The sequence below is a fragment of the Heteronotia binoei genome, chromosome 1, assembly GCF_032191835.1.
Source record: "Heteronotia binoei isolate CCM8104 ecotype False Entrance Well chromosome 1, APGP_CSIRO_Hbin_v1, whole genome shotgun sequence".
Classification (NCBI taxonomy): Eukaryota; Metazoa; Chordata; class Lepidosauria; order Squamata; family Gekkonidae; genus Heteronotia; species Heteronotia binoei.
The window spans coordinates 23,590,501-23,597,078 of record NC_083223.1 but is presented as its reverse complement, the minus strand read 5'-3'; the positions used below and the strand labels follow the sequence as shown (position 1 = coordinate 23,597,078).

General features: G+C 53.0%; 1 pseudogene; it reads left to right on the top strand.

The window, feature by feature from the left end:
* The first annotated feature begins 5,624 nt into the window (after positions 1 to 5,624).
* Positions 5,625 to 6,163, top strand: LOC132589002 (U3 small nucleolar ribonucleoprotein protein IMP3-like; annotated as a pseudogene).
* Positions 6,164 to 6,578: the final 415 nt, after the last annotated feature.

Sequence of the window (6,578 nt, the reverse complement as noted above, 5' to 3'; positions counted from 1 at the left end):
GACAAAATGGTTGCTTTGGAAGGTGGATTCACTGGCTCCTCCCCTCCCCAAACACCATCCTCTCTAGGCTTCAACACCAAATCTCCAGGAATTTCCAACCCAAAGTTTGCAACCCTAGCCATAGCCACCCTCTCCCTGCTGTTTTCCTTCATCCTCAAACAGAGTCCATTGCGAAATGTACGTGTAGCTGTGTAAGCAGGGCTTTTTTGTTTTTGAGCAGGAACATGCAGGAATGCAGTTCAGGCTGGCTTGGCATCAGGGGGTGTTGCCTAATATGCAAATGAGTGCATTCTGTGTGAAACAATGGTGAGATCAGGCCTGATATGCAAAAAGCACCAGTGTGTGTCTGAGAGGCACAAAGCTCCCCTCATGTGGGCGATACAAAGTCATCACATCATTCCACAGCAAATACGGGGGTTTTGTACCGTGTAGTTGGACCTCAAGATGGGCAACACAGGGAACACGCTGATATAATTATTGCTATACATCTGCACTTTAAGTTTATTTATTTAAAGTTTTAGTGATATCAATGCATCTGTAAATGTCAAGAAATCCATTGCTGAAGAAAAAAAGAAGTGAATTAGCAGCCAGCTAGCCTGTGCAATGCTGAGCTGCTTCTGCTGGGAAGCCAAGTCTTTACGATCCTCTTTCTTCCCACTCTCCAAGTATCTGGTCTCCCCCATGTCACCCATCCCCCTGGCATTTTAGAATGGCCACTTCAAAAACCTGACCTGGATAGCCCAGGCTTGTCCTAACCTCATTTGACCTTAGAGCAGGGGTGGCCAAACTGTGGCTCAGGAGCCACATTTGGCTCTTTCACACATATTGTGTGGCTCTCAAAGTCCCCATCACCCTGTCAGCCAGCTTGGAGAAGGCATTTCTCTCTTTAAATCACTTCTCCATGCCAAGCCATCCTCTCTCTCTCGGCTTGGCTTCGCGAACGAAGATTTAAGAAGGGTGCAATAGTCCACGTCTGCTGCAGGCTCGCTGGTGGCCGACAAGACCAATGTGGGACAGGCAGGTCCGGCCACAGTGGCTGCAGGGAAAAGTCTGATTTAGGGTTGGTCCTGTAGCAGTGCGATTCTTCCTCAATCTCCTTTTGTCCTCAAGACCAGCTATGCGTGTGTTCTCAAAGGAAGAGACAGCCTGGTGGATGGTGTGCCTCCATGCTTTGCGATCTGAGGCTAGGTCAGACCACTGGTGATGGTTGATGTGACAGGTGCTAAGGGATTTATTCAAGGAGTCCTTGTACCTCTTCTTTGGTGCCCCTCTATTTCGATGGCCGGTGGAGAGTTCGCCATACAGGGCAATCTTGGGAAGGCGGTGGTTTTCCATCCTAGAAATATGCCCCGCCCAGCGCAGCTGCGTCTTCAACAGCAGTGCCTCGATGCTGGTAACCTCTGCCCGCTTGAGGACTTCAGTGTTGGTCACAAAGTCACTCCAGTGGATGTTGAGGATAGTGCGAAGGCAGCACTGATGAAAGCGCTCAAGGAGTCGCAGGTGATGACGGTATAAAACCCACGATTCGGAGCCATAGATGAGGGTTGTCATCACAACCGCTTTGTAAACATTGATCTTTGTGCCTTTTTTCAGATGCTTGTTGCTCCACACTCTTTTGTGCAGTCGGCCAAATGCACGGTTTGCCTTTGCCAGCCTGTTGTCAATCTCCTTGTCGATCTTGGCATCTGAGGAGATGATGCACCCCAGGTAGCTGAACTGCTGGACTGTCTTCAGAACTGATTCACCCACAGTGATGCAGGGAGGGTGATAATCTTCCTGGGGTGCAGGCTGGTGGAGAACTTCTGTCTTCTTCAGACTAACTTCTAGGCCGAATAGCTTGGCAGCCTCTGCAAAGCAGGACGTCATATGCTGCAGAGCTGATACCGAGTGGGAGACGAGTGCAGCATCATCAGCAAACAGTAGCTCTCGGATGAGTTTTTCCATTGTCTTGGAGTGTGCCTTTAGTCGCCTCAGGTTGAACAGGCTGCCATCGGTGTGATAGCGGATGTAGACACCATCGTCCTCATCTAGATCTACTGCGGCTCTTTGAAGCATCATGCTAAAGAAGTTCGTAAAGAGAGTTGGCGCGAGAACGCAGCCTTGCTTTACACCTGTGCCTATTGGGAAGGGCTCCGAGAGGTCGTTGCAGTGTCTGACTTGGCCTCGCTGGTCTTCGTGTAGCTGGATGATCATGCTGAGGAACCTTGGGGGACATCCTAAACGTTCCAAGATTTGCCACAGGCCTTTCCTGCTAACGGTATCGAAAGCTTTGGTAAGGTCGACAAAAGTCACATACAGACCCTTGTTCTGTTCCCTGCATTTCTCTTGGAGCTGCCTGAGAACAAATACCATGTCGGTGGTGCTCCTGTTAGCTCTGAAGCCGCACTGGCTCTCTGGGAGGAGTTCTTCTGCAATGGTGGGCACCAGTCTGTTCAGGAGTATTCTGGCAAGGATTTTGCCTGCAATGGAGAGCAGGGTTATCCCCCGGTAGTTGGAGCAGTCTGACTTTTCCCCTTTGTTCTTGTATAGGGTGATGATGATTGCATCGCGAAAGTCCTGTGGTAATTTGCCTTGTTCCCAGCAGGTGACAAGTACTTTGTGAAGTGAGCTATGTAGTACTGTGCCCCCATGCTTCCAGATCTCTGGTGGAATTCCATCAACTCCTGCTGCCTTGCCACTTTTCAGTTGCTTGATGGCTTTAACAGTCTCTTCTAGGGTGGGGATCTCATCCAACTCTGTTTTCACCGGTTGAAGTGGGGTGAGGTGGATTGCTGAATCTTGAACTACGCGGTTGGCACTGAAGAGAACCTGAAAATACTCCGACCACCGGTTCAGTATGGATGCCTTGTCTGTGAGGAGCACTTGGCCGTCTGCACTATGCAAGGGACTCTGAGCCTGATATGATGGACCATATACTGCCTTCAGGGCTTCGTAGAACCCTCTTAAATCACCAGTGTCTGCACACAGCTGGGTTCTCTCTGCAAGCTTGGTCCACCACTCGTTCTGAATGTCTCGAAGCTTGCGCTGGAGGTTGCTACATGCAGCGCGAAAGGTTGCTTTTTTCCCAGGACAGGAGGGCTGAGCAAGATGTGCTTGGTAGGCAGATCTCTTTTTTGCCAGTAATTCTTGGATCTCTTGATTGTTCTCATCAAACCAGTCCTTGTTCTTCCTTGTGGAGAACCCGAGGACTTCTTCAGAGATCTGCAGGACGGTAGTTTTTAGGTGTTCCCAGAGTGCTTCTGGAGAAGGGTCTGTGGGGCAACTGAGGTCCTCAATTCTTGACTGGAGTTTTGCCTGGAAGGCAGCTTTAACTTCGGCTGACTGGAGGCTGCCAACCTGAAACTTCCTCCGAGGGATACCTCCTCTCCTGGGTGTGGGTTTAAAGTGAAGACGGAGATTGCAGCGTACAAGACGATGATCCGTATGACATTCTGCGCTGGGCATTACTCGGGTGTGTAAGACATCTCGAAGGTCTCTCTGGCGCACCAGAATGTAGTCGATAAGGTGCCAATGCTTGGACCGTGGGTGCATCCAGGTTGTCTTCAGACTGTTCTTCTGCTGGAAGATAGTGTTGGTGATGGTGAGCTGGTGCTCCATGCAGAATTCTAGCAGGAGGCGCCCGTTGTCATTGCAGTTGCCAATGCCGTGTTTGCCAAGTACTCCTTTCCAGGCTTCCGAGTCTTTACCTACTCTGGCATTGAAGTCGCCAAGGATGATCACCTTGTCCTCTGTAGGGGTCTTCCGTACGAGGTTACGTAGATCAGCATAGAACTTGTTCTTTTCTGCAGGATCTGCTGGAAGGGTTGGGGCATACACACTGAAGAGTGTTGCATGCTGCTTGTTTTGAAGTGGGAGGCGCATGGACATGATGCGATCTGAGTGACCCGTTGGAAGGTTTTCGAGTTTGGAGGCAATGGAGTTCCTGACCATGAAGCCAACGCCAGAAAGGCGGCTCTCAGCCTTTGACTTACCCGACCAGTAGAGGGTATAGCCAGCACCGTGTTCTTGAAGACTACCTTCCTCAGGGAAACGGACCTCACTGAGAGCTGCTATGTCCATATTCAACCTGAGAAGTTCGTGGGCAACTAGAGCAGAGCGTCGTTCAGGGCGACCACTGCCTACTGTGTCAAGCATGGTTCTGATGTTCCAACACGCAAGCTTTAGTCTTTGCACACTTTGTGAGGCAGGTGCATGCCTTTTCTTTGTTGTTATTTTTCGACCGCAAGTAAGGATGCCCGTTGACCGCGGCTAGCCAACTGGGGTGGGGGAGACGAGCTTTGTTTAGGCCACCTTTTCTAGGCCCCTCTCCGTGTGGAGCAAGCAGTGCTGTCCCTAGATAAGGCTGCTTGGTCGTTCAGGGTGCTGCCGAAAGATGCTTTCGTCTCCGGGTTAGCATCAGGCGACCAATATCCTGAACCGCCTACATGCAGGATCGGGACTGCGGCTTCCAGTGGCACCTTCCACCTGCCGTTTCGCCCCTTGCCTATCGCTGCAGGACTTGATGCGTTGTGGGTTGTGTGTGTGGATATGCCCTTCAGGCCTGCGCATAGGAATTTTTTAGGTGAAGCGCAGTGTGCGCGGTACTGGCTCCACCCTTTCACCTGGGGGTCATCTGCCATGGCCCAGTAAGCCGGGACGCCGGCAGTGAGTCCTCCAGGTGGTAGGTGTTACATTAACGAGCTCTATCTGCCCGGGTTTGATGTTAGAGTTTTCCTTCTCTTAGGCTGGCGAGGTTGGTGGGCCTAGCCTGCCCATCCGGTTATACCGCCGGACAATTCGGTCGCACCATGACGTAGCAAACTCTGTGAAAACGGGGGGGACCAGCGAGAAGGTGTTGCTACGGATGCAGTAATGCAGGAGAGGCCATTGCAGTGACCATCTGCCAGGCATAGCCAGACAGTGACCACGCGGCGTTCACTACACCGGGAGAGGAGAGGCTATGTATTGCGCATGCACTTTCCCTGGGGGGGGTAGGATTCCCAGAGGGAGCCCACCCCCCACCACCCCCGCCAAGCCATCCAGTGGCTTGGAAAATGCCGTTAAAGTTACTTTCTTTCACCACTCCCACCCCATCTTCCTTCTTTCCTTCCTTCTCCCAAACATCTGACTTTTATTCTGTTCTATTTCCTTTATTGGCTTCTATGACCAAAGGTCTTAAGTTCAACTAGAATGTACCAAGACTTTAAATTTATTCTATAACGTAGCTCTTACGTTAATCGAGTTTGGCCACCCCTGCTCTTGACTCGTTAACCCCTACCTACACCAGTCTGGTAGGCCCTGCTCAGCTTCCCCGATCTGGCGAGAATCGGGCTAGCCTCGCCTCTCCAGGAGGACCTCGCCTTCTATCCCTGCGGGTTGAGCGCAGCCCACTGCTCTTTCTTGCCGCGTCTGCTTTTTATGCTAGGAGAACCATAAAGGTTTCCCCTTTTTGCAGCGCTCGCGCTTCGTCTTTTCTGGCTTCTGTACCAGAAGGCGCGGCCCAGGGACCGACTCCGCCGTCTGCAAGGCTAGCCAATGAATGCAACGGGATCGCCTTTCTTACTCCAGCGCTTGGGGTGGAGCCCTGCGGGTTCCATCGCCTGGTGGTCTTTTGGAGTGCCTCTGCCCCCTTCCCGGGCGGCGCGATGGTGCGCAAGCTGAAGTTCCACGAGCAGAAGCTGCTCAAGAAGCTCGACCTGGGCTGGGAGGCGGCCTCGGGAAACCTGGCCGGGCTGCGCGTCCTGCGCCGCTACCGCCTGCAGAGCTGGGAGGACTCCACGCGCTACAACCAGCTCAGCTGGGCCTTGTGGGAGCTGGCACGGCGCATCAGGGACCTGGGCAAGGCGCCCAAGTCGGCGGCCTTCCGGGCGCGCTGTACGGCCGCCATGCTGGAGAAGCTCCGCACCCTAGGGCTGGTGGCCTCCAAGCGCTCCCTGGAGCAGGCCAAGCGTGTCTCGTCCTCGTCCTTCTGTCCTCGCTGCTCCGCATGGCGCAGCACATAAACGCCGCCGTCACCTTCGTCGAGCAGGTCAACTCGCGGGTGGGGCCCGAGGTGGTGACCGACCCGGCCTTCCTGCTCACCCGCGCCATGGAGGACTTCGTCACTTGAACCCGCTCGTCCCGCATCTGCCACCAAGTGCTCGGATACAACCAGGAGTGGGACGACTTCGACTTGGCCTGCTAGAAGCGATCCTCCCTCCCCGGTTTGGTAGCCCCGCGGTTGATCTCGGCTTGGATCACCCCCTGAGCGCTGCGGGCGCCGACCTTTTCGCCTTGGTTTGATGCCCGTCTGCAGTCATGCGGAGTGGAAACGGCACGCCTCTGCTGGATGGAGCGACACGCCCTGCCCCTGACATCTTGCTGCCAAAAGAGGGCTTTTGCAAGCCGGGCTCCTATTCCTTGTGGCTAGATGGCACCACTTTCCTTCCAAAACGTAAAGACTGTTGGGGGGTTTTAGATCCAAGTGGGCAGCCTTGTTGGTCTGAAGCAGTAGAACAAAGCTGTGATTTGGCAGCACTTTCCATCACTACCACCATTTTTTCTTTTTTTAAAAAAGCAAGTTTCAGCCTCATATTTCCACTAATCAGCAGCTGACTTTA